Source organism: Sabethes cyaneus, chromosome 2 (assembly GCF_943734655.1).
Source record: "Sabethes cyaneus chromosome 2, idSabCyanKW18_F2, whole genome shotgun sequence".
Lineage (NCBI taxonomy): Eukaryota > Metazoa > Arthropoda > Insecta > Diptera > Culicidae > Sabethes > Sabethes cyaneus.
Window position 1 is genome coordinate 169,125,657 of NC_071354.1, and position 27,188 is coordinate 169,152,844.

The window sequence follows — 27,188 nt, forward strand, 5'->3', positions numbered from 1 at the left end:
TAAATTAATTCTATTATACCGAGTGTAACGTATATAGAAATCCTACAATTATATACCCAAGAAACTAGAAGTTCGGATATTAGTTATAAATTGAACTCGAAAGCTGATATTTGGTTCAAGGTGAGTTCCACGGAGCTTTCAGGCTAATTAAGCGGGATATACAAGTACAGACAAAACTGAATTCACTATCAAGTATAATTAGGGCAGGCACTAGCCAGTTTGTCGCTCCAAGCAAATCTTCAAAACGGCGCCCCCAGAATTCAGTCGTAAGGGAGTTTTATTCGGATAGATACCCGATCAGATGATTCTAACGAATTCTAATTTTGTTATAAATGTAATAGAAACACTTGCGACACAGAAAATGTTCTACCAAGATTCTATCTCGTTCTGTTACTTATAACACGCTTTATTACAATTTGGTTATACAGCAGGACAAAATGCTGATTTTTGGAACTCATCTTGATATAAACTAGATCAAATCACGTCATAATTTGATATATTTGTGATATGCCTAGAGCTTAGATGGTTAGATTTTGTTAATTTTTTTTATTTTAACTGCTTACGAGCCCAAGTTTATAACAAAACTCAAAGGAGATTTTGTTATAAAATACTTGTTATTTAGAACTCATCCAGTATTTATTTTCATTTTCATTTGATCGGGTATTGCATTTATAACGGCGTCAAAATTACCTAATAGTTTATTTGACGCTTTCTATGCAGCCTTCAGAATCAATTTTAGCATCTCACCTAATCCATTTTGCTTTTCATTCCAGACTAATCGCCCCTAACCATAAAACAGGTAGTAAAAGTAACGAAATACATCGGATGCTTAGTAGCATTTGTCAAAACATGTTTAAGATTCCTAGATATTTTAACGATTCTGGCGGAAAAGATGGAATGATATTTCACAGAGAAAATTGAAAACATTTTTTGATGCTTCTTTAACTGTTCGAATTTAAATTTGCAGCATACAACATGTAGGTTAATGTTAATTTCTAATAAATTTAACAATTTAAAAAAGTGTTTCAATAAAATTGATAGCAGTATCTAAAACAGAGTTAAAGCTTTCTATTTTAAATTTCAAAGTAGAATGGGTTCGTCATTTGTGTTATATAAAAAAGTTTCTTCTTGTGGCAGGAGCGGATTCAATCCTCGATAATATGCGACACGTCAAACTCACAGTTAATCGCCATTTCTCTTGCATAATTGTCAGATTCTTGAAATCCATTATCAGAATGATAAACCTTCAAAAACAAAAAAGTTCGGTTCAGAATTTCTGTTGCTTCCAAAACTTCGTCCTCATACCTTGGTGCTTAATCGAAAGATTAATCTGCTGGTTGCTGATTTTAAGGATACTCAAAAATATCTCCCGAAACATTTCTAAATAATTTAATAAGGTCAATACGACCTTCCCACCCCGCTAATCTGAGTGTTTTAATTGATTTGTTTTAGTTGTAAATAGGTTTTCATCAGAATAATCAAGACGGTAATTTTGTAACACTGCAACTCTGATTGTTTTTGCCGGAGTACAAAAAGCAAAGCGCCGAATAGTGCAGGCGTATGAACCATGAACTTATAAAGATCCGCATAGTAGATCTGGCAAAAGCCGGGGGAATACGGTGCGTCGCGTCGGTCACGATGCAAGGTTGCCGGACGACTGTGCAGTAAAATCTGTTCTTTTCAAGACCTCCATCGCCATTAGGAATAGAGGGACCCAACATGCTAAATGGCTCGACCAGGTTGAAGTCGATTTACTTCTGTCGAGACGCACAACGAATTGACGACCCAGGACCGTAGCCCAGACCCAAGTACAGCGGAAAGAAACTCTAGATACAATACGAGCCGTCCGGGTTCTATGCTGCTAAAGGAGAAGAAGGAGAGTTTTATATTAACCACTTATTTATTTAATGCTCCAGTATTTTTAATGTAGCCGTTATGGCGCCCCCCCTCCCAAGTGGCGCTCCAAGCAGCTGCTTGTTTTGCTTAAGGGGTATAGTACTTTTTTAACCAAATTTTTGGCCTTATTTCAAATATTTTTTTCTCGATAACGCGAAAGGCGAATCGATTTGGGCTTTTACATTGTAAACCTTGTATTTCAAACTAATATTTACAATTTTTTATACATATGGGGACCTCTTCCCCCCTCCCCTACGGCTCCTTGAATATGATCATACGAAAAAAACTTGAATTGCGGTATCATGGATTGGCGCTCGGGGCCTTATCCGAAATGAAAAATTCCAAAACGACATGAAAATACATTAAATTATCTTGTCTTTGACCCATCCTTTTTTAAAATTAGAACGCATAACAAAATGGCGGACATTCAAACATAAAAGTCAGTTTTTCAGCCGAAAAATTGACTTTAAACTTTTCTAAAAGATACATAAATTGCAATATCGAAAAGATGGTGGGTCAAAAACAAGATAACTCTATAAGCTTTGAAAAAAAAAATAAGCTAGAGAATCGCTTGAGCCGTTCTTCCCAGATAACACAAGATCGTAATAGAAAGTTCACATTAAATCGTATGCATGTTAATTTTACATTGGAATAGTAAAATGATTAGATTATGCCAAAATAAAGTGAACAATAAATTGTTTTGCAGTCGTGTGTGTCCTCATATACAACTCATGACTGTGAATATTAAAGCAGTATAGATGATTGCAATATTTGATTATATCTTAATAATATATTCAGGAGTATTAAGTTGCGTGTTATAAAAACCGTAAAAACCTCACGTAAAACCGTACCAAATAATTGTCAAAATTTTCGCACGTATATTGTCTCCACTTTGGTACATATATCTTCTTATATGGCGTGAAATATAGCTTTTCGTTCAGATATGATGTTGTATATCTCAGTTGCAATCGAGATATACAAACCAAATGGTTTACTGGGTTAAGATATTTATGGTACCGAATTTGAAAACCTGGTTCCGAGAAAAAAGGCATTGAATTTTTTATGCGCTGTGAAATCGTTCCAGACATGCGCGGTACAAATAACTGTAACTTTGTCATTTTTTGGAATCATCGAAACGGCTTCAAACACATATGCTAAAAATGTTAATCTTTTGATTTAAACAATAAAAAAAATTTCGATTTTATAGAACTGAAAAAGTAATATGCCCCCTTAAGGGAAGCGTCGGCCCTGAGTATAATTAAGATTTGCATTAACGTCATTAGAAACTTGAGAGTTCAAGAAAAGTTATTTTTGTACTTGTTTCTTCAATAGGAACTTGAAAGTTTGATTAATTACTTAAAAAAGACGCAGAATAAGAAAAAAAATCACCTTCAATCCGAACTTTAAATTACTTGGGCAGCCCTGAATAAATAATTACAAATTTGTTAGTGCACGAATTTCGTTATACCCGCGATTTCTGAAAAATCGGCAACGCGGTATTCGAGCTGTCATTGGATGTGGTTTAATGTCCGCAGAAAAATAAACATTTAAGATGCTGCAGTCAAAACTGGTTGACAACGGCGAAGAAAACGGTCTACAAGATTCAAAAACAGATGGTCTGTCACATTATGGCAAGAGATTTTTTATTATGTCACGTTCCGTCTTTTCAGATTTACAGATTTTCGTCAGGGCTGCCGGTACCATCAAACTACTACGTACAAGAACGAAACACCGGTGCTTTAACGCTACAACCTGCCTTGCCTAAAATGGAAGAAGTTTTATTAAACAAAAGAGAGTGTACATGAGACTGCTCCTTCATCACAAGTGAATCAAACATTGGCAGAAAAGGACATCCTGGATACTTATAGAAAACTTCACAATCTGAAGCTGTTCAAGAAATTCATAAGACGTCACAAATATGCATAATTATTTTTTTTCTATTGTTGAACAGAAGCAAATTACAACTGCTCTAAGAATGCAGTAAGTAATGGTAAGATTTTTATAAAATGAAGATTTAACCTGTACATGTACAATAAATATTATGGTTATGGAGGTCTAAGAGCACGATTAACGATTGTTGTTTTTATTCGATCGCTCCGTTTTTCTAGAAATTTGTAGTGTTAAAACACAGAAATAGTGTTTAGTGTTACCGCCTTCCTGTAATATGACGATCATGCTGATTGACAAAGGATTAGCATGGGTAAGAAAACTTTCATAGTTAAAGTAGTTTCCAACTACTCCACATCACTTTAGTCCCCCCCACCCCCCTTTCAAACTCCCTCACGCCCTGTTCAACAGAGGTCTGTTGTGAATGACATCTGACAAGACAAGTCTAAAAATAGACCAAACCTCGTGTTTTTAGTCTTGACCTTGAAATGCAGTCAGGCATATATTAATATTTTTTTTTGAAATGGTGGTTTTACAATTGATGAAGGGACGGTAGGGGAAAGTGATGAAGAATTTTTGAATGGAGGGGAAAGAGTGGAAAGGTGAGGGAGGGAGGTGGGGGGGGGATTATTGGTAGCTATGTTTAATAAGTTGTTGTGACGGAGGAAGGAACGGAGCCTTTCTTAAAAAAATTGGCAGATGAACAGCGACACACACAGTGCGTTGTAAGTCGCAAGGGTCTGCATAGTATCGTCGTCCCGCCAGTCAAAACAAGATTAGATAAAAATTTCTCAGTGGTTTCTACAGTAGACGGAGGAAGAGGAACAATTTGTGTCTAATAATCCAACCCATGCCGCTAGCTTAATAAGGGGGGTTGCGCAGTCTTCTTTTGTTTCTATGATTCAAAGGTACAAGTACCAGCGAGCCACATGCCCTGACGGGTGTTGTGGGTTCGAATTCGGGTCTAATATCAGATTATAGCTTGGTTCGACCCATGCACCTTCCAGCATTGGACAAAAGGTAGGAGTCACAACGACAACTTATTAAGTGTAGCTACCAATAACCCTCTCCCCTCACCTTTCCACTCTTTTTCCTCCATTCGAAAATTCTTCATCACTTTCCCCTACCGTCCCATCATTAATTGTAGAACCATCGTTTCAAAACAAAAAAAATGTCTAGAAATCTCAAAAAAATTTCACGATACCAATTTATCATGCTAAGATTTCTTGATATTTCTAGACGAATTTGGGTTTTATTTAACCACATAGGTGGCGCTACGGTACAGACACCCCATTTTCGCCACAGGCATCTCGTGTGTGCGAAAATGAAATAGCATTTTACTCGACTGCCAGCAGTCTGATTTGGACTCGCTGTCAAATTTTGAGCCCATGACATGCTGGCTGCAGTAAGAGACACTGCAACTCGATATTGAGATGCCAATAGTGTGGGTACATAATATTTTTATGCAAGGGGTTTCCAATAAGGTGTATAAGCGCGTCCTCTGTTTTTTATAACATCTATGGAGGTAGTGCGGGTTTCCTGCACTTGTATAATGCGATTATATAGCCATCTTCAAAGTGTACAACCTCACATGCTAATGCTAAGTTAAATTTTTTAATAATAAATATATCTTTAGAAGTAAAACAGAAAATAAATGTTAACACGAATAACTAATTTCAACGCTTGTAGCATTGATGACAGCACCACGGTGACAAAAAACGAGTGCCAACAGCTATGAGTCAGAGGTAAATAACCTTCTGCCGATGGCAAAATAAACAGTTGATCGTCGCGAAAAACGTATAGAAGTCAGTTTCTAAGGAGAAGAACGAAATACTTTATTGAATCCATATAAAGATTGGGGCCATAATTTTCGTGATCGTCTGATAAAATGTTTTTTTTCTGTTTTGTCTCCTGTTTATTGGAAATCTTCTTTCTTCTGCAAAATTGGATTTGTGTATAAACTTGATCTTTGTTCGATTTGGCGAATAAAAAATGTATCAATTAGCAACTCAAATAGGGTTATATGTTATTGACGCCTCCCAGTAAACATTTTCATATGCATATCAGAGCAACAAATGAGTTATATGTACTTATATATACCCTAAAAAATTTATCTGATTCACAAAACTAACATATGCATACTAATTTGGAGGCCATATGCGTACTACAAAATATACATTAACAATTCAACTTTATAAGTCTTTGTATGCGATAAGATCCGGCTCAAAGCGATTAGTTTTCTAATGCTATACAATTTTGTACTGAAAGTCATAGGTCAATCACTTGCTATCGTCAAATACGACAGAATATGAATTTGTGTGCATTTCATTAGGCTATATTTACGATCTGAATTTATTAAAAGTCAATAACGATAATTTTCGTACATTGATATACGAGTTGGTGTTTGCTGGGCAAACATCAGAGCCAAGGAAATGGAGAATATAAGACAAAATAAAGTGCGCCTGATTCTATTTTCGTGATTACTTCGCGAAAACTCGGACATTCTGATGAGCCTTAAAATGATGCGGGATTCTTAGAAAGGTGAAAGAAATTTCGGCCATAAGTAAAAGAAGTTACTTGAAAGTTCGAATAGACAATTCAAATCTTGGAATAAATACAGCAATAAAATAAACCCTCGATTTGGGACCTATAAAAGCACTGCTAAAATATTGAAGATTTCCAAGCAAATAGGAAAGTTCTGCATTACGCTTTGATTGCGGCCCCATAATCGTTAACTTAAATTCCAACCGTGCTGTTAGCGGAGTAAAAAAAATATGATATGATTTTTTTCTTTCTTCGTTATCACGCTTTCAAAATGAAAGTAAATTTTTTAGTGCACTTTTTTGCAGATACCGTGCCAATCAGCATACTATCATAAATTTATTTGTTTGGCTACGCAAATCATAAACTATTGGATTCGTTGCTGACTCATCGTAAGTGTATGAGGAATATGCGTTTGAACTTATTGCCTTTCTACTATATAAATATATAGTTTTAGCTTTAAAGCTATGATTATGAACGTACACCCAGATAACAATTTCTGACTGTTTGAATGTTGAACTTTATGCAACCTTTCTCCGTATGAAGATTCTGTTATTGTATATAAATATCTTCACTCAGCCCATAAACATCTAAATCTGGTGATTGTATACGAGCTGCAGGGCTCGTAAAAAATTGTCTTCGGAAGTGGCTTTCTCGCGATCTTACTAACGATTTGCGTAGTGAAACGGTGGGTAAAATCGGCACCCTGATAACTTTCACACAGTTTCATCTTTGGCTATTTAGTCTAGTAGTTTGTGTCTGTTTGTGTCTTCGCTTCAAGCCCTGTGACCTAGAAAATATAGGGCTTTCGAGGTACGTGGGCTTTGTTTTTGCCGTGATGGGCATGACCGCCTAGATCCCAGTTTGTGAAATTCTACGTGGACTGCGTGCGTGTTCAGTTATCGTATTAGTTTTGTGTTTTGTTCTGGCAGTCACGGTACTTCGATAGCTGTATGGTAACTCGAAACGTAAAAAAGAGCGAGGGTGCACAGAATGCACCATAATATTTACAAAACAACTGCTTATAATTTTAATAAATTAGAGGGTGTCGGTTTTGCCCACCCTGCCGATTTTACCCGGGTCACCCCTAATATCGTCAATTCTATTTTCAGCAATTTCACTTGAAATAGGTAAATGTGCCACCCTTTATAAATATTGGCACCATTTTGATGCAAGACACATTTTAAAAAAGGTCATATTGATTTTCATGGATGTTATGTATGGAAAATCGTATCTCGAAAATCATCGTTTGCCCCAAGATTATATTCAAGGATGAATTGTAGGAAATTGATTTCTAAATATAAAAAAAAATTATACACAGGAAAAAAATTCGAAAATCGGAAAAAACTCAAAATCAAGATACCATTTTCTATTTTTTAGTTTTTTCTCTGGAAATTAGCAACATTTTAAAACTTATTCTGAGACGGAGCAACATTTATTAATTTTGTAGAAGAACGACTTTCAGGGGTTTTTTAAATCACGGACTTTTCACGTAATTAATTATTTTTCAATATAAATAACATTTCCTTATCTGATTTACAATAAAATTGTTTATAACGATTATCTTTCTAAATGGAACCGCTTAAGAATTATTTTAAGAAAAATTCTATCTACTTAATTTTTGACATAGAACTACATATTATAAGACGGTATACCGCAGGATGTCATTCTAAGATTTAGATTTAGGCCGGTGTCAGGAAAGAATGCAAGACTTCCGAGCTGTTCAGTTCAACTTCCCTTTCCTTTCCTACAAACAGGAGACATATGCACTCACGGATTGGTTAATGTGGATTAAGTTTCGTGACTTAACGGATGCAACCGTAGGTCAAGACTAAAGAAGCAGACAAGACAGAACATGTTGGGATGGCACAGAATAGAATTATATGGCATCTGAACGACAATCTTGCTTTGATAGTAGAGCCTTGCTTGATAATTGAGGGTTATTTCCATTAAAATTCGGTTTTGACTTCCGGAATAGATCCGCTTATAAATATTTCTTTTATAATGCCCCTAACTACTATAAAAGCGAAACAAAGTTGAAATACGCACATTTCAGCACAAACTTATTACTGCTCAGTTCGTTTTGCCTCCGATATATGGAAGATGCTGCACAGGTTAATGCTGATCTTAAAGCTGCCTTCTATCGCATTGATCACCAAATTCTGCTATGAAAGTTGTACCAAATAGGAACATCAAATGGCTTTGGCTGCTGTCTTCAGAATTGCAATCTCTCCATTAGGCTTGGTTCGACAGAGTCAAGTAATTTCCGCAACAAGTCCGCAGTTCCACAGGGAAGTAATTTAGGACCAATACTTTCTCTCATATACTTTAACGGCATATGCTTTGTAATTTAACCTGAATGCAAGTTGTTAGGTTGGTTGTCCCGTTCTTAATAATCGAAAAAACAAACCGTGTAAAAAAGTACTTGAGTGTACGTGATAGAAGGAGAAACTGACTGGAAAGGAACCGACATGTAGGGGGACGACCCAGCTGGCATTTTCATATGTATAAAAAAGGTAAAAATCAGCATTACGTACAGATATACATGCTAAATAAATCGTATTTCATGCGCAAAATTGGCGTATCCGTACTATTTTGGAGGCGATATACGTGATTACGAATAATTTTGAGCGTTACGACTATATAAGTATTTATATACGATAATATCCGATTAAGCGCGAGTCGCTCCGTACTACTCTACGATTTTGTGCTGAAAATCGTATGTATGTCAGTCATTATCATTATATACGACAAAAAATCAACTTGATCCCACTTTATCCAGCTTTAGTTACGATTTCGAGTTTGTTAGGAGATATTTACGATAGTTTTCGTACATTGATATACGAGTTGGTGCTAGCTGGGGAGGAACGTGAGTATGGATGTATGTTCCACCATAGCTCCGGAACTTCCGGACTGTTCTTCATCAAACGTCTTTTATCAAACACATGTTTTTGGCATAAAAGAATCAGCACCGGGAGTTGACAAAAGAGTGAGACGGTCTCTTATAAGGGGAAAGAAAGGTTCAAATGGGTAAAGGGGTGCATTTCTCTTGCATTGGGAACGATAGTAGTTGTTCAAGTTGTTTTGTTTTATTTCTGGAAGGAGGAAGTGGCGATTAAAAAGGGGGAGGTCCAAAACGTAAAAAGGCTTTGTGTCGATTTATAGTTTATATATTACCGAAAAAAAAATAGATTTATAAGTGGTTGGGGGACAACATGAGAGGAACTAACAAAGGGAGTAGACATTTTTTAATGAAAAAAAGGGTTTTGTTTCTTGAACTATGAGAGTTTTCATTACAAAACTAAAAAAATAAGATGTAAAGTGACTGAGTGAAAAGGGCCCCGAGTGAAATCTGGAAATTAGCTAGTATGCATATAAAATTGACAGATCTATTCTGCAACGTGTTAGGAATATCAAAGATTTAGGAGGGGAGTTGGACTCCAAACTTAGGTTCCAAAACAACTTTCCAGTATTATGGCGAAAGCAATCTGCAACTTGGGATTCATAATGTGTACAGCCAAAGACTTTCATAATCCGCTCTGCTTGCGAGCCCTTTATTTTACGTTAGTACCCTCCATTCTTGAAACAGCCTCTGTAGTGTGAAGCTCGTATACGGAAATTTGCATACACTCAAGCACTTTTTTTACACGGTTTAGTTTTTTGAGTATTAGGAACGGGGTAACTTAGAGACCATTCATTTATTTCTCAATACATTTGGGAGTAGCTCGACATTCCTCACGTAGATTGTAAATAGTTCCTTAGCTGCACCGTTTTCGAGTAATCGAAAAAAACAAACCGTGTAAAAAAAGACTTGAGTGTATCTAGAATCCTAACCGTGCAGTGGAGATTCATCAGGCACGCGTTAAGATCTCTCCCATGGTCTGATCCAATCAATCTGCCACCTTATGAAAACAAACGTAAATTGCTAAACGTTGACACTTTTGAAATGCTTCTAGAGTTATCTCCATTGTTAAATTGCTGAAGTGGGAAATCGATGCTTAAGACACTGACGAACTGACATGACACATAGAAGAAAATCCTTCAAAAACCATCGTCCTACACATTTTGCTTGCACACTAGCACCCTGTTATGCATGTTGCGGAGTAGCTTGCATTTGCAGGGTTTTATACTGTAGGTTTTTTACATTTATATGGCTTTATACTGAAAACTCGAAGCAACACTTGAGCGCCGCGGTGTGGCCATGTTGCGAAACATGCTTTTTTTTGAAAATAAGTGGTTTTTGAATGGACGATGGAATTAACGCGAGTGTCTCGTCTGTTTGTCTGTGCTTAAGATATTCTCACTTTACTGAACATCACCATCACGCTACGAAATCTCAGAGCTCGAGACTTCTTCTGACTCTCATGTCATCGCACCTCTTACGAAAACAACGAACCAGTTCAAGCAATGTTCCGTATTTTCAATCGTGTTCACTATCTCTTTGACTGAACATATTTATCAGCTTTTGGAAAAATGCTGAGTTGAAGAACTTATACTAGCTTGAATCCCGTTTGACCAAACACCATTTTCGGGTTCACTTTGTTGACTTCACTACTTGGGATGAGTCCCTACGAGAAATAATTTGAATCGGAACAAAGACTCTGGCGATGAAAACTAGCTTTGAATTGGTAACTCGGAACATGGAGCAGTCGGTCATTCAATTTCCTAGGGATTTCCTAGCACCCGTGTAGTTTCCGAAAAAAAGAAAACCCGTAAGCTCGACATCGTACCGGTGCAGAAGGTATATTGTAAAGGGACGATGATGGTACGTAGGTATAGGGAGTTGCGGCATCACCAACGACCTGATCACAGCTCTTATTGTGATGGACGAAATACAGAAGCGGGTGATTCTTCAATATCCCCAACATTGCTGTGCTCACCTCCACCTTGAAAGTATAACAAAGGCGACTTTTACGAGCAGTTGGAGCGCGAATATATCAGGTGCCCAAAACATGGTGTCATGATCATCATCGGGAATTATAGTACTCAACTAGCCACGCGACTTTAACCACTCGATGTTGACGATAACTGCGTGCGATTCCTCGAGGCCACGTTGTCTGAAGAGGGTGAGCTGGATGACCCTTCTCAAGACCTGTTGTAATTGTAACACTGTTTAAATAGCCATGGACAGCCTAGCGGAGAACATAACGAATAGTTTAATGAAGCGAGTGTCAGCAGATATCGAATGAGAGAATCACTCATCAGAAAGTGAAACAATACAAGGAGAAATGGAGGTAGCAAATCCGACTCTTCCAGCAGCAGAGACTGCACTAGAAAAAAAAGGAGTGCGAAGAACTCGAGCAGCTGTATCGTTCACATGGAAATTCAAACAATAGCCCAAAGTATCTCGCAAAGTACCAAGAGCTAAAGCGTGCAGACATAAGAATGGAAATATTTAGATAGACGACCGTGCGGTGATCGAAAGGACGAAGCAGTACTTCGATGAACACTACAGAGACTAGTGGCATGCAGGCTGAAGACCAAGATAGTGGAGGAAGCGTCCTTATTGGTGCAGCAAGTGAAGGAAAGGTGGCACCTCCACTGATAGTTGAAATTAAAAAATGCTGTCCAGCGACTGAAATATAACAAGGCAGCTAGAAGCGACGGCATTGGAGCAATACTTATTCAAATGCCCGGACAAGCTGGCTAGCAGTTTGCATCGCTTAGTTGTCTAGATTTGGGATATGGGATGACTACCGGCAATGTGGAGGGATGAAGTTATCTGTATTGAGCTAACTGTTATGTGTGAATGTGTCATGCCTGCACAAAACTCAACAGTTCGCCTTAGATCCGTAGATCTGCCGTTCTGTGCGAATATAGCCTGATTTGAATTCAGGATCGAGTACAATGGTGACCAATTCTTGGTATACTTCGAACCTCCTCGGCTCTATGCTGCTAGTGGAGGAGTAAGCCCTGGTCTTAATTCACCGGATTACTCATGAAGGACGAAGTGCGTTGAGGGCGATAACGACAAATGGCAATTGAATCGATGATAACCCATAGTTTTACGTATTATTAATATATGCTTTTCAAATAATTTCTAAAAGAAATCCTACCGACAAATTCCTTTTTATTTTTGTATTTTTACAGTTCAACGATGCATAAAAACATCATGCATAACGTATATATTTCATCTTCTTTGAAAACTAGATCTTAAGAATTGACAAACAATCAATTAAAAATCAAAATTTATCATCGAATGACATTTCTACCCCGATTGTAATCTGTGGTGCACGAAGAGAGTCTTCTATATCATTGGGCTATTATGAAGCAATTTAGTAGAGCACCGCCAACCAGTTTCGTTCGACGTTTCAACATTCTCGGATACGACAGAAATTCCAACTTTTTTTTTAACCATTATATTCTGAAAATCTCCATTTTCGCCGACCGAAACCTGTTTCAGACATATGCTAATTGACCCTGTTTGCATCTCCTTGTGGCAGCGGATTGTTTCCAACGCAGCGCAGCTGCCTTCTCGCCTTTCCCAATTCAACTTGACTGAAGCAATATAAATTTGATTAGCACGCAAGTTAAGCAGAAGTGGCGTGCGAATTTAAGTACATACCTGGGGGCTGCTTAGTGCAGGTACAGTCGGGTGTCAGAGGAGAAGCTGAGAGCAAGTGTTTAAACTTTGAGCTCCACTGATTGAACTATCGTGAAGCTTTTGGGCCGAAGGCGGCCGACATAATGATTGGAATTGTACTGAAATTCGCTCCAGTCAATGGTCTTGGCCCAATCGGATTAGTTGTGCCGCCGCACGGTCAGGAACTATAGACTTATAGATTAATATGCAGTGTTGTGTTGTTCAAATACATTTAACGCTGCCTGAGGCCAAGGTGCACTTTCCTAAGGTCTCGCGAAAGGAGCGTGCGAAACTTGGCGCATTTGGAACTCGGGTATCTTTTGTTTGAAATATATTCTGTAATTTATTTGAACAGCAGAGGTAGGCAGGTATAATTTTGTACTATATTACTAATTATCGGTGAATATTTTAAATTGAACCTGAAGTTTACGGTTCAAAAATTCGAAATGAGTACAGCAATAGGGTCCACCTATTTGGAGTTATATATTTGTACGGGTTATGAAATCGTCTAGATTTGGGTCGCTTACCTTGCAGGTACATATCTTCGGAGATTAAACTGTTGGAGGAGAATTTGCTGGTTGGTTGGTGTTATTTTTTTATTCCTGTTTGTTATTCACTTTTGTGGAATGAAGGAAGAAAAGAACCCGTCTTCGCGCGGACCGAATAAATGCCACAACTGATCACGACCGAACGCTATCGAAAACTGCGCGACCGGGCAAAAATGTTGAAATTCAGCGATGAAGATTCTTTTATTTTACTGCTGTGTGGGACCGAGCGAGGAGGACCGACTGAAGTCAGCAAACTTCAGAAGATTGGCGGTGTCTTTTGGCAAACAAACAACAATGCGTGGTTTTCAGTTTGCGCTCGAGACGGTCAAGTTATGTTTGTTGTGGCAGTTTGGAGTTGGAGTTCTTATGCTTCGACGAGCGATTGTTTGATTTGCGTTTTTTGATAAGATGAAGTGAAGGGTGATGTAATTTGGCTGAAGTGGTCGTTCAATTTGGGATTGCGATCTTGGCGGGCGTGTCAAGAGAGTCGTAAGGCAATGAAGAGGTCTAAATGATTTTGTAAATATTGAATTAATATACATAAAACATGGAATAGTTAAGTGATGCTGATGGGGTATGAATAATGACTTAATATGCGAAGGAATCTGTACTGTGCGAAGAGCTTCAGCCTCGTGATAATGTTTATACTCTAAATAATTTGTTTTTACGCACCTTTTGAGTTCAAATTTATTTCAAGAACGATTTGCGATGATCGTGCGGTGCTCCCAGCTTTGTGATCATAGCTAGTTTAAGTTTAATTGACAATAAAATTAAACTGGGTTAAACATTGTACAAAAGATGAACAAATATTAGGCAAAAGATTTGGGTTAAAGGGTAAATAAATGAAAGACTAAATCATAGAAGGTACTAACGAATCAACTAAAGTTCAATAGTGGGTGTCCAATGATAAAGAGGGTGAAATACCGAGGACATAGAGGGTGTCCTCGGTATGAGAGGCGTGAATTCTATCCACTCACCGGGATTGACCCCTCCTCTGCATTTATTTATAGACTTTTCAATCCTTTTAAACAATCCTTTTTGACATTTTCGTCGCTTCTTTGGTTTTTTTTATGCGGCTTTCTTTCATACGGTTTTTGTCGTCTTTTGTGTTTTTTTTTCATCGGCATTTTGTCTACTTATCATCACTTTTTCGTTATCTTTGCGTCGGCCTCTCGCTGCCTCTTTGCTGTTTATTTATTTACTTATTTATTTATTTATTTATTTATTTATTTAATCATTTATTTATTTATTTATTTATTTATTTATCTATTTATTTATTTATTTATTTATTTATTCATTTATTTATTTATGTTAACTTCAAATGATTACTTCTAATTGAGGCCAATGTATGGAAAAGGTTAATTTTAGTTGACATCATTACTATTATTCTCAAATTGGATAAAAAGCCATCTTTTTCACACTCTGGATTTACATGGATAATGTAAATTGGATAATAACCATACAATAAAAATAAGAATACAAAACAATTATAGAGTTACATCACTTTCTGTCGTCTATTTGCTGCCTCTTCGTTATTCTTTTGTCGTCTTTTTATCATTTTATTGTTATCTTTTCGACGCCTTGTTGCCTTTCTGTTTCTTTTATTTCTACGTTGTCTTTAGTTCGTATTCGTCGCCTTTTTGTCATCTGCGTTTTTTGGCATATTTTCAACATCTTTTGTCTACGTTTCGCCGTATTTGTTGTTTTTTCGTCTTTTTTTGAAATTTTGTCGTCGTTCTGTTTGTTGTCATGACATCGTACTTACGTCGTTTGTCTGTCGTATATTCATCGTCTTTCTGTGCATATTTAGTCACTTTTTAGAAGCTAATTAAATATCTTTTTATTATTGGTTTGTATTGTTGTTTTGGCGTCTTTTAATATATTTTCATGTTATTTCGTCGTATTTCTGTCGTATTTTCGTTGTCTTGTTTTGTCTTTCGTCAACTTTTCATCGTACTTTCCACATATTTTCGTCACTTTATCGTCATCCTTCATTGTTTGCTTTTCTTTATATTTTAGACATCTTTCTCTCACCATTTGTTGTATTTTCTAAAGGGTACAATGTGCTAACTGGTTTTTAAGAACGGCCCTTAGCAAAGGATTTTTGTTTGTTTTCAAAGAATGTAATTATTTTCACATGTTTGCTTATAACTTTTAAACGATACAACAAGCATGACGGTGAACGAATCGGTTTAGTTATTTCCGAGAAACAGACGACTAAAATCAAGCGTCACATACATTCATACTCACACGCTCATATATATATACATTCATACACACGTACACAGAGAACGGAATGGACAAAATACACAGAGATAGAGATAGAGATAGAGATAGAGATAGAGATAGAGATAGAGATAGAGATAGAGATAGAGATAGAGATAGAGATAGAGATAGAGATAGAGATAGAGATAGAGATAGAGATAGAGATAGAGATAGAGATAGAGATAGAGATAGAGATAGAGATAGAGATAGAGATAGAGATAGAGATAGAGATAGAGATAGAGATAGAGATAGAGATAGAGATAGAGATAGAGATAGAGATAGAGATAGAGATAGAGATAGAGATAGAGATAGAGATAGAGATAGAGATAGAGATAGAGATAGAGATAGAGATACAGATAGAGATAGAGATAGAGATAAAGAGTGGCAGATAAGAGGTTAGAGATAGAGAAGCAGAGAGAGAGAGGCAGTGGTAGAGAGTGATAGTTTGAGAGATAGAGAGGTTAACTTTCTGTGTGGTATCGTCGGTTCGTTAACGGGAACCCAACAAAATAAATTATTGTGCTCTAAACTGAATGGGATAAACCCAATTCGATTTTGTAGACTTCTTCACACAAAATTTTTAGATTTTTTAGTTTGTTTTCTCAAAGCCTTGTTTGGTATAGTCCAATAAGTGCAAAAAAATGTGTAAAAATAGGGGAAAAAGAGCAAAATGGAGCACTTTCCGATTCCGACAAACAGGGAAGAGGTTGATACCACGCAATTCTCCTGAAAATTTTACATAAGATCAACTATATTTCATCATCATGCAGGCCGTATGTTAATTAAGTCTGTCCTTTTGCTCGTTTTTGCCCATAGTGCGTTGCTTTTAGGGTGACGCCATTTTGTCCAATTTGCGAAAAACTGACCGCGATAAAAAATACAGTGTAAACAATACACTCTAAACTACTTCTACCCAAATTTTCAAGAGAAAATGAAAGAAATTGAAAGAAATTTATTGCACAGGCAGTGGAAGGATCTCAAAAACGGAATTTGATAATAAACTATATGAAAGCAAACGTAACAAGGTTAGGTAATAGTTTGGTTGACAAAGTCAAGAAAAATTATTGCGAAAATATCTTCAATACTAATATGAGCAGCCAAGAATTTTGATACAGAGTGAAAAACCTCAACATTAGCAGTACCAAGTCTAGTAATATGGGAAATTCTGCATAAGATCTTAAATCGGATCAAATCAGTTCGCTTAAAATTTTTCTCAACCGACCAACTCTCTAAATAATAGAGTTAACAGTCTAAACTGCACTTTTCCGTTCGTTTAGTTGATGAGAATGATATTATCAACGCTTTGTACGAAATTCGATCCAATGCGATAGGTTTGGATGAGGTTGCCATTAAGTTTATTAAACTTGCTTTATCAATTTTCTTAACTCCAATTACACATCTCTTCAATTGCATATTAGAAACCAATATCTATCCCTATGAATGGAAACTCTCAAAGCTTATTCCTATTAAGAAAAAACGAAATAGCAATGCTGTTGCTAATCTACGCCATATTTCTATTTTGAGTAGTCTTTCCAAAGCCTTCGAAAGGATTATGAAGAAGCAAATTATTAAGGCTTAAAAGTGAAACTAAATTAAAAGTATTTAAATCTTACATTCTTCCTCACTTTACTGCAATTGATTATTTGTTGCTGTGTGCATCAGCTGCTGTAATTGATAGAATCAGAATTGCTCTTAATTGTTGTGTGCGGTTTATTTATAATTTAAACAGGTTTTCGCGAATAACTCATCTTCAAAAAAACCTTCTCGGTTTTTCTTTCTATAACTTTGCTAAAGCTAGGGCATGTATCACTATTCATATAAGCTCCTTAGGTCTAAAAGTCCGGATTACTTATACAGCAAGCTGCAACACTTCAGAGAGTTGAGACTGAGAAAATTAGTCATTTCAAGGCACAGGGCCAGTCACTATGGTAAAACGTTTTTCATTAGAGGAGTTGTCTACTGGAACGAACTTCCACAAGAGGTCATTCGTGAGAACAATACGGTTATGTTTCGGAGAAGATGCTTAGAACTATTTTGAGTTAGTATATAATTATAAGGTTTGGCTTGAAATTTTGAATTCTACATATTTTTGGCGTAATAAGTTCATTTATATAATTTTAAATTCAAATGTAACGTTAAAAGATGTTAATCCTATGTTGCAGTAATAAACACCTAAACAATAACAAAAAAAAATAACAATAACAAAATGCCCAATAGGTAATTTTCTACAGTGTTTCTTCCGTGATCCAATTTGATGTGAGACACGCTTTACGTACTGGTAAAGTGGAAAATGGAAGAAGAAAGTAAAAAGGGTTTTGCCTTGTACGGTGCTACATTGCTAGTATCTCATTAGTAACTAAGTGAACGATCATTTTGTCACTAAGGAGGTACTAACATTGTAGCATCGTAAATACAAACTTCATTCAGCAAAATTGTAGATAATAATTAGCTCTACAAATGTCCTATACACCACTTTGCCACATTTGGCTCGGCTAAGCTGGTACTGCCAAATGAATCAAAATTGAATCAAAGTGATCGAACCTGGATAAGTGATTTGTATGAAGAATAGTCTTGGAAATACGATGGCGTTAAAATTTTTAAATTCGTTTTGCAATAAGACCAAAGATGATTTTAGCACCGACAAATAGACGAGATACTAGCATTATTTCCATGCCATGCCATCGCCCATGCAAAAACCACTTATTTTCATAAAAGCATTTTTCGCTCGAGTACTTCATCGAGTTTTCAGTATAAGCCCATACAAATGTAAAACCCCTGCAGTAGGAAATCCTACAAATTTAAGTTACTACGCAACAGGCATAACAGTGGGTGTTAGTGTCAGTGATTTTAGTTTGTCAACAATAATAGTATTTCAGTATTTTTTGAAATCTACATTTTCTAACACAGTCTCGATTACATAGTTGAAGCCTTTCGCTGCGATACGATGGTGTGCTTGCGTCACTTTCACAATGTTCTGACATCGTACAGTGGCCTCGGAGGTCAACCGGCATGGGAAATTCCTTCTGACTTCACAACGCTACCAGTCAGTGCTGAATAGAATTACTTTAGAGATCTCACGAAGTTGTTGGTGTTGTTGTTGAGGGCAAACATTGCCACGTTCATGTATGCTCAACCTCAATAGATTCACAAACCAACATGCGGGACTTCACCGATCGGTTCGTTCCGCTGGTGAATGCAAATAAAATACACAAAAATGTGTAAAATATAATATTCATGACACAATTGGCGAAGAGTTTCTCGCGGAGCGCAGAACCTGACAGGCTGAAGGTTTGTTTTATTCTCGCTGCCGCGCTTGTCTACTCGAGCCGAGGGGCTTTAGGGTGCTGCGGATTAGCACCGAATCGATGCTGTGCGGGATGGACTGTTTACAACTAAGTAGGTATGTTTATTATCGTGTTTTGCTGCTGCCGACGGCGATTTTATGCAAATATCGACTGTAGGCAAATAGCACCGCTGCCGGTACTAAATGCTGCGACTACGGCGATGTGCTGTTGGATTCTAAGCGTAGCCGATCATCGTCCGGTGCGGTGTGTGTGATCGGTACCGTTAGCAGCGGTTAGGCCAATGCCACCCGAGTGCTGGGGTAGAGCAAAACAGCCCTACAATAAGCATTTTAGTCTCGATCGACTATCGAGTTTGAGCTGATAGGTATTAATTTTAGGTTTATTTTAGTGCTGTTTGAGATAACTTCTTGTTCGGGAACTGCTTACGCTAATTTGAGGCCATTAACACGATAGTCATAATTGAATTGGGCTCTCACATATATCTCAACCTAATCTCTAAATAACAAACTCGTATCATTTAAAATATTTAGCATATGTTTATGTAGGAATTATTCATATCTTTAGTATCATTGGCAATATCTTTTTAGACGAGTTTTACCACAATACTTTCGAAGGTTGTATAGAACATAATTTCCAAGGATGTCCCTGGAGCTAGAAGTTCAAAGATGGCAGAACATTAGTAGAACCATTCAGATAATGGGGGACCCTACTCTGGTAAATCGATAAAATTCCATGAAAAATTGAAAGAAAAAGAAAAAGTACTACTAGCTTAAGATAAAGTTCTCTTTTTTTATTCAATTTTTCATGGAAAATGCCCATCTAAGTTACCGAAACTATGTTTTCTGTAGAGCATTACTTAAGCATTAAATTATTTTCATACTTAGCTAGCTTTAACTGCACCGGAGATGCCATTGCTGGACATTGCACTGCTAACTTTATCTTAAGCTAACAGTACATTAATTTTTCCTATGAAACAATGGAGCATTAATTTCGTCGTTAGGACCAATAATTAGCATCAGTTGAGCATTAATTAATTGAATGGTTCAACTAATGTTCTGCTAACTTTGTACTTCCAGTTTAAGGGACATTTCTCAAAGGCGTATCGAGTAAGGCTGCTTACAGCGGTTCATTGTTCAATCTCTTGTAAAATAAATCATGATGGAATACTGATATGAACCGGTCAATGTCATTTGAACAACATTCAACCGTTTGTGTTCAAATTAAACAACGCGCCAGTATTGTCGTAAAAAAATAGAAAGCTTCACGTTACGCCATGCCTAGGTTCTTAACCACTGTAAAATAGTGTGGTAATGGGTTGAAAATTGCAACAACTTTCAGCTTTCAGAGAGTAGACATTTTTATCGACTGCATTCACATCCGGCAATTAGTGTATAGACAGGGCAATTGAGAGCTTAGGACAACGATCCTACCCGATTTCAACAGAAGCAGCGCGTTTGCTGCATTACTAGTTTAATAAAATAATTCTAAGCCTGTAATTGCAATGAAAAGACACATATTGAAAGCAAGTACGTTGCAAATCCAATTCGAATAGCAGAGGACTGTAGGGAGTAGTATTTTATGTGAGTGAAGTGTTACATAATGCCATGCTCAATTACTTAGTAAGTGTTTCGACAGGTTTCAATAGACGTAAAATGACTAACTAGCTCATATCCTGCTTATTCACTAAACCATGTCACATAGAAAGTCCTTGCTGCACCTTTTGAAATTTGTTAGTGATGAATGCTGTTCAAAAGTCTTTTTTTGATCAATTATATTTTGTATTACACTGGAGTTATTATATAGTCTGCATAAAAATGATTTCTTTGCAAATAATCCGCATTTAAAATATTCTCGTTAAAAATTAATAGCGTAATTTTCACATTCCGACAATTCTCCCACAAATGTCGAGAGTACAACATGTTTATGCATCATATTGTGTGTGGGTTTCAGTACAGCATACGATACAATCGAGCGCGAATTGCAACTATTGCAGATAATGAGCGAGATCGGTTTTCTGAATAAACTGACGTGGCTGATCAAAGCTGCCTTGGGATGTGTGATGTCCTATCGGTCGCCGACTTGCGAGTGTCGAGACACTCAATGAATTGTCGCCGAGTAGCCCAGAACCGAGCACAATGCAGGCAAGCTCCTGACACAGCACGAGCATCCGCGGCTCTATGCTACTAGAGGGGGAGGATTAATTTCTAGCTTTTCAGTCAACTGAAAGTAGCGAAACAACTTTTTGCTTCCACCTATCTGACGTTTCGGCGACATATTTCATGATTCCCAAGGTTCAAAAGGTTAATTTTTGCAAACGGAATATTTTTTTCTTTTGACAAGAAATTTGTATGAAACTGAGCGATGGCAGTAAATTGCGTAATCCAGACGGAGAAGTCGAATCAGAATGACCTACATCCGCCAATTCTTACCGAGTTACCTCGGAGCCCTAAGAGGAATAGCGAGTTTAAAATTCTACAGATTTAGGGTAAAGAACCGGTTTTAAGCAGTCTAAGCGGGCCAATAGGATCGTAGCAACTGGCCCTGCAATTGTCCTGTATTCTAAGTCTGTCGTATAAAAACAGAAGGTCAAGTTTCGATAACGGAATGTAGCACCTAGGCTTTGCTTTGCTTTAAGCGGGTCACTGATTGTTTTACCTTATTACAAGCGACGGGTTGACTAAGTGGGGGATATCAGCATACCAATCTTCTTGCTATCTTTAGTTCTTCAAGCTGTTACCATTGGAAGACACTATTGTTGAGCTAAACTTTTGATTTATCGCTTTAAAAGTTGGAGTGATGGAACTAATTTTGATCAGACCGAACATATTTTCACCCTCAAGATGCTTTTTTAAGCAGTCTTGAAATCTGAATTTTTATAGGCCCCCATAAAAAATCCTTCGAACTTTTCCCCCTATTCAGTAAGTTCGCGTTCCTATCCGAGACCTACTAATCGGCATTTGTATTAATAGATTTGAAATTTTTGATCGGTAGATGCGTAAAATGCCATCTGTCTAAATTGTTTATCGGGGCATACACTCACCGCACTGCTCGGCAAACGGTATACGTCGTGTCTTTTATTCTCTAGTGTTCTTATGGAAAACTGCGAGTTTGACGTCTCACTCGCTGTTCATAAGGATGGTGGGAGAACAAAAGAGGCAAACATAGCAGTGCACACGGGTCTACTGCAGAACAGTGTTGTCAAAGCAAATAACATTGAAACACATCGTTGCTTCATTGAATCACTGAAAAAATCTTCGAAAATTATTGAAAAAGCTGTCTTTTCTGTTGTTTTTAATAAAGAAAAATTAATTATGAACATACATTTCTCTTGAAAGTATTGAACCTCGTTCTCACCATTGCATTGGAGGTTTCAGTTTATTTCAAACCTACAATTCTTATTTCCAGAACCGAAACAGTGTCTTGGCAACACGATAGTTCATGAGTTACGATGCAGCTGCTGCTACTGCTGAACAGGTTCCGTCCATTCAGAATTTATTTTCAGTTTTGTTATAAAATAATCAAACTTTCGGCTGGTTACCAAGCCTTAGATAATAGAAAAAAAGATAGTGAATAATATGGTATGTGACAATTGAGTGCTTGACTTTTAGAGTGGTTGTAATCAGAGCTAAAAAATTGATGGGTTGATTAGTAGCGAGGTGGCGATTGCCTTCAGCAACTGAAAAATGTACGTTTTTGGACAACAATTTTTAATTCATCATATTTCTTGTCGGAAACCCAGTAAATTGTGTTTGTGTGAATTAAATTTATGGGTAAGTGATTTGTGACCCAGCTAGCATCAACTCGTATATCATTGTACGAAAACTATCGTAAATAATCGTAAATATCTCCTAACAAACTCGAAATCGTAACTAAAGCTGGATAAAGTGGCATCAAGTTGATTTTCTGTCGTATATAAAGATAATAATTGACATACATACGATTTTCAGCACAAAATCTTAGAGTAGTACGGAGCGACTCGCGCTTAATCGAATATTATCGTATATAAATACATATATAGTCGTAACGCTCAAAATTATTCGTAATCACGTATATCGCCTCCAAAATAGTACGGATATGCCAATTTTGCGCATGAAATACGATTTATTTAGCATGCATATCTGTACGTAATGCTGATTTTTACCTTTTTTATACATATGAAAATGCTAGCTGGGGAAGATGTTCCTATTAAAAGATTTTTAAAATATGAATAAAAAAGTGCATTTTCGGCTCATTAATTTTCAACTGATTAAAATAGATGACACTGCTTAACTTGTTCCTTACCCTAGTTATGTTTTGAAACATTTTTTTTTTCAAATGTTTGAAGAGAATGTTTTTCTCCAGTAATCGTTAGTAAAAACCGGTTTGCCAGCGTTTCTGAGAGTCTCTGCCGGAAATGGCCATCATAGTCGAATTTAATTCAAACAATTGGTCGACCGTCGATTTGTGTGTGGCTGTTGTTGATGCTTTTGGCGGACTTTGATATACCGAAGAATGGACTGGCAGTTCTTTGCGCTATTTATTTTGTCTGCATGCGCAATTTTTATGCGAAGCAATTAGGCAAATAAATTATATTTGATACAGCTATTTGATACAGCTCTGGGAATCAAAAACGTGGATGTTGTTGCACAGTGGATCACGGATTGTATTTCACCTCAAATTAACAACAATTTTTGAGTGTAAAAACTGTCCATTAAAAAAAGTTGCTACGGCTCGTTGATTTCAATATGCTTTACCATTACTCAATGGTACATGTCGTGTGAGTAATACGAGTTATAAAATTCTTACCAGTTCTGAAATTCTGAAAGCAAAACCTGTGCTGTCCCCCCTTTTTTAGCAAAAATTTAGGTTATCTAACTTCTGATTCCTAACCAACAAGGGATGTTTCATTCGTGTTTTTTTTGTTGCAATCTCTACTTTCTTATCTCAACTGCTAGATCCGTTTTGCAATTGACGGTGCAATCGATCAGTCAAGATTGATCTTCTGAATCTTATACAACAAATACTAGGCATAAGCAGCGAGGAAGTTGCGAATCAATCAAATCAGCTTTTCACTGTGTACCGCCAGGCAGGCGCAACAAGCAAACAGAGCCGTCGCAGTTACGATGGATGTGCTCTCTGTCGTCAGATGCTGTCAAACTTGATTAAGTCAAATGTGATGCGAGAAAAAAGTTGCTCAGTTCAGGCGGCAAGTGAAATCTTTAGATCAGTAGCTCTAGCTCTGTAATTGCGTCCGGAAGTAATCATCGGTGTGTAGCATGGTGGCAGGCCGAGATAGGCCCTACAGGCTTGACGTGGCACGGTGCACGTATATGTATCGATTTAGTTTACGTTTAACCGTTTAGTTGTCCGAGGCTGGGACTGTTTCTTGACCTGTCAATTATAGAGAAATGCAAAAAGTTTGAAAAAATTAGGTACATTTCCTGAAAAATTGTGGATTTCTCTTTGATAAAACCTAGCCTACCCTATGAACAAGTAAGCTGGTAAGCGGTATTTTCCGGCAATAGGACCGGAACGGTAGGAGTTCGAAACTTGCTTAGGGCTTCGAGGAAGCATAGATTGATGCTTGTGTGCTTCCATGAATGACTGATTATACATTAGTTGATAGTTTACCTACAAGTACACTCTAGATTAGGAGTTATTATTGTAACGTTTCTTTTTTGGCGGAAACTTTCAAACGGAGGATGAAATTAACTTGTTTAAGACAGTTTTTGCTTAACAAACCATCAATCAGCAAACTAGGCAATCAAACTATTGAACGTGTTTCATTACTTTACAGTGAAAATCTATTGAATGGTAGGTACCTTTAGTAGACTATTAAATTACTTTTATTAGGATGTTAAAATTCCGCTGAGGGCTTACGTTTTACTAGATGTGACTTGATGTGCTATCCATCATAGGTGTCACGTGTGCTCACTAATTTGCAACGTACAATGAAAGAGCACAATAGTTAAAATATAAATGTTTCCGCTTTAATAAGCATATAAAAAAAAGCCTTGGGCGTAAACGTCTTTCTAAGACTTGATCTTTCTTTATCGACAGACTTCACGACCGGCTGTTAGCGTACAGGACAGTTATGGGGCTAGTGCAAAAATCCTACTGACTCTATCTAGCAGCACCGCCTGGCCGAGATTCGAACGTACGACGACTGGTTTGTTGGACCAGCACCGTACCTCGAAACCAACTAGGCGGTTAATAAGCATATACCTACTATATTGAGCTTTTAAAATTTGACTTAAGAAAAAATAAACAGTTCATTGTAAAAGTGCAGAAAAAGTGCAGCAATGCAGCATTTCGAGGCTTGCGTAGACTGGCCATCCGAGGCTTCAACCGTCTAGAACAGGTTCAGTTACAAATGAAAAGATGCTTGCGGCTCTACGATGTCGGCTTGTGAATAATAGTGCTTATTTTTTTGCGACCATTCAGTAACGTGATCTAGATTAGTATTGATCCTCCTGACTAAACTCACGTGCACAAGAACCAAGTTGGTAGAGGTCGGCGTAAATCTTAACCGAACAGTGCTCCAGCGTCGTCGATAGATATAGAAACAGAATAGTAAAGGACCGAGTACCGAGCCCTGAGGAACCCTGGACGGTACTTCCATTACGACGGCAACAGTCACCACAAAACACGAGCTGTCTTCTTCCACACATTTACAATTCCATCAGGTTTACCGTAGCAGAAGAGAAGTTTGTAGAACATGTCGAACCTGTTAGATGAGGTTTTGTGTACAAAATGTTTCAAAAACTGATTTTAAGGGGGTCACGACTGACAGTCAATTATATCTCGCAAACCATATGATGCTGATACTTAGTATCTTCGGCAAAGTTTAATGAAATTCAAAGTTCTACAATTTTGCCGAACACATGACCATGCTATCTAGTTCCTATAAAAAATTAAGTTTTTCAAATTTGTTATCCCCTTAATACCTAATTATATGAAAATGTCATTATATGCAGAATACTTTTTTATGAAACTTCTCCTAAGACACCTAAGCTCGAAAACGTCAGGAAAAGCGAGAAAAGAGTTTTGACCACCTTTTTCCAGAATGGTCCCACTGTGCGGTAGCAGAAGAGAAGTTGAACTGAGTATACAGCTTAGCAGATTGCTATGTGGAATGATATCAAAAGTCTTCGGAGAACAGCCTAACACTCCGTATTATGTAGAATTTTTATTTGCTGTTTTATCTTCTCAAAACCCTTGGATAACTTTTAGTGCGCTTTTTTCTTCAGCGATATAATTTTTCGACTCTAATTGTTTTATATGCATACTGGCTGACCCGACGAACTTCGTATTGCCACAAATTAACCTGTGTTGTACATAAATCATGAATCGCGGATGATCTTTGTCACAATCTCGAGTTTTGCAAGTTTCTGAGGAGTTCAACCTTAGATGATTCATTTTGGCAGTTACGTAACTATGAAAGTATCCCAGGTAACCAATAAGCATCACTAATGCTATTCAAATATAGGCCAATAAGCATTTAAGTCGCCTTAAATGCTACTTAAATGCTATTTTGGCAAAATATACAGCTACTTTACTGATAACCTTCTTATAGTGCTGACAATGCTAATTTACTGCTTACCGACACGAAGAATTTGAATACAATTTTGGTTGCCAATTTACAACTCCTATGCAGTCAAAAAGCTAATATGCAACAACGTGCAGTATAAAATGCCAGATACGCTGATTTGCTGCTTACGTTAAGGCTTTTTAGGTACCTGGAATGGGTAGTTTAATATACAAATATGCCATTTTTCCTCACAGTAAAGTAGAAAACAACTCCCCTGTCCCCTCATTGCATAGCCAGAAAGCGGATAGTAATATTCGCCATGATTGTACAACATTACAACTGCCTTGGCCGAAGACTTATAGTAAATAAATAAATAAATTACGCCGAATATCATTTTGCGAAAAACCTTAAGCGGAATGTACCATTTCACAGAAAACTTTTTAATGGAAAGTACCATTTCGCGATCCTCTCCTTACTCGCTATCGCTCGTTCCAGGAAACCCAAGTAAACCCAGGAAAATAAATAAACCTAGACAGTAGTGATTTCTGCAGGGAGTTGCCTCCCCACAGTGGGCGGCGCTTCCGACGGCGGGTCGCCGGCAACACTCGCGGCCGTCTCGTCCTGAATGATCTAGTGTTACTATAGATAGTTTT

At 37.3% G+C, this 27,188-nt stretch overlaps 1 protein-coding gene across 4 annotated transcripts in view; it reads right to left on the reverse strand.

Moving 5' to 3' along the window:
• LOC128738213 (myosin-G heavy chain) overlaps positions 1–27,188 on the reverse strand; it is a 366,951-nt gene that overhangs the window by 25,183 nt on the left and 314,580 nt on the right. The gene's annotated exons all lie outside the window — the stretch shown is intronic.